This window comes from Anneissia japonica, unplaced genomic scaffold, assembly GCF_011630105.1.
Source record: "Anneissia japonica isolate Jap-2015-1 unplaced genomic scaffold, ASM1163010v1 scaffold88367_len1799_cov182, whole genome shotgun sequence".
Taxonomy (NCBI): domain Eukaryota; kingdom Metazoa; phylum Echinodermata; class Crinoidea; order Comatulida; family Comatulidae; genus Anneissia; species Anneissia japonica.
Window position 1 is genome coordinate 1 of NW_022747830.1, and position 1,799 is coordinate 1,799.

The 1,799-nt window shown below is 31.7% G+C and overlaps 1 long non-coding RNA gene across 1 annotated transcript; it reads left to right on the forward strand.

Annotated features, from left to right (window-relative positions):
- Positions 1 to 112: 112 nt before the first annotated feature.
- On the forward strand, positions 113 to 1,733 carry LOC117120633. The gene is made up of 3 exons (XR_004447390.1): positions 113 to 187; positions 1,232 to 1,264; positions 1,644 to 1,733. It is a non-coding gene; the product is annotated as an uncharacterized LOC117120633 (long non-coding RNA).
- Positions 1,734 to 1,799: the final 66 nt, after the last annotated feature.

Genomic DNA, 1,799 nt, shown 5'->3' on the forward strand with positions numbered 1-1,799 from the left:
TCCACCAAACCTCAGTGGTCGAATCAGGACTAAATCAATACTGAGGCTTCCCGAACCACGACAGTTATATGAAACTTTGCTTGTATTCACAGCTTCTGAGAGACATAAAAGGGCCGAAATGTTTTATCACTCCGGACCAGAAGAGTATTACCCAGGAATCAGTGTGTTCAAGGGAAGGCCAATAAAGGTATCATTTTATGCAGTTTTGTGAATTTTTTATTTTCTTAAAACTCCATTACTGAAGAGGGGCCCAACATTTTTATACTATCATATATTAAGTTATGTAAAGACCAAAACTGACGATTTCTGTCGAGACTCGTGCACAGATCTGAAAAAATGTTATTGTACCACCATTTTTTTAGGTGTCTTACCATTATTTGCATTTTTTGAATTTCTCTTAATGTCCAATTAAATATTGTATTAAGAACAATTTTGCATTAACAAGAATCTACAAAATATTGGACAAGGACTTGTCATGCTACAGCAACACATGTGAGAATTCATATAATTCCAATTACATTAGTACAGTAGGCGAATCAGTGTTATATTCAGTAGGTATGTAAGTAGTATGTAAGTGGAACATAACACTTCGGTGAGTGCGGCTGATACAAAGGTGTATGTTCACTAAAAATATATTATTAAGTGACCATAATAATCCCCAAAAAGTCAATACCTAATGAATATTAGGAATCATCCCAATATTTTACCAAGTACAGCATAATCTAGTTTATTTAAATGGTAATTTGTCTATTATTTGCAAAGGTCTTTTTAAAATTATTAAGGACATAACATTATTCAATATTTTGCTTTAGAATATTATTAATAATCTTGTATATATGGCAATATTTATTTGCCGCCTCGGCTTCACAGGATGATTATCTAAACATTATGATAGTCCTAAGGCAGATCCAGAGAGAGTGATGTTCACCTACCTCGCACCCCCAACCGTGTTAGAATACTTTTTTTTAAAAAATTGTACAGATGTAGATAAATTGTCAGCAGCCTTTTTTCTACTTTTGTGGGATGGGGATCATATATGAGAATAATTTTCAGGCTAATTTCATTATTTCAAAAATGAGAGGGTAATAAGGGCAGAAGACGGTTCCCCACGTAATTTAATCTTGTCCTCCTTTTTTTTCGCACTCCCTTCTGGAAATATCAACAACCTTTTCGCAAGTAAATTTAGTTTGATTTAATATTCTGTTAATCGGTATTTTAATTGTATTTGCAGCTTGATGAACTGTCATGTGAAAGTATTAATCATGTAAGTTACATTGAACTACAGTATTATAGGGAGCAAAGAAAATATGTACTAACATTCAAATTACTATTTCACACTACCAAGCAAGCTTCTGAGCTGATTGGCAATGGTTTTTTTCAGTACAATACTTTCTTTGCTCAACTACATGTGTCTATCTTATAAAATGAAAATTTTGTTATTATAAACATTTTTTAGTATTATTTTATTATTATTCATTGGAGGTTAGTTTTGAATTGTGTATAATTTTTTTTAATGCCTGAAACATGCATAATAAGATTCCTCTAAAGAAAAAACAAGGAAGCGCACACCAAAACAAGGGAAAAAATTGTGCATTTTCATTATATGTTGGATGCTATTACAATATTTTGAATTTTTGTCATAGGATACGAAGGATGATTACACATACATTTTATCTGATAAGAGCGAGACCATTAGCCGTGTCAAAAAAAGATCAAAAAAGGACATAAAAAACAAAAAAAAACTCAGGTATGTGCATTCAAACCAGTATTTATTTAAACAATAACAGTCATCATGATTA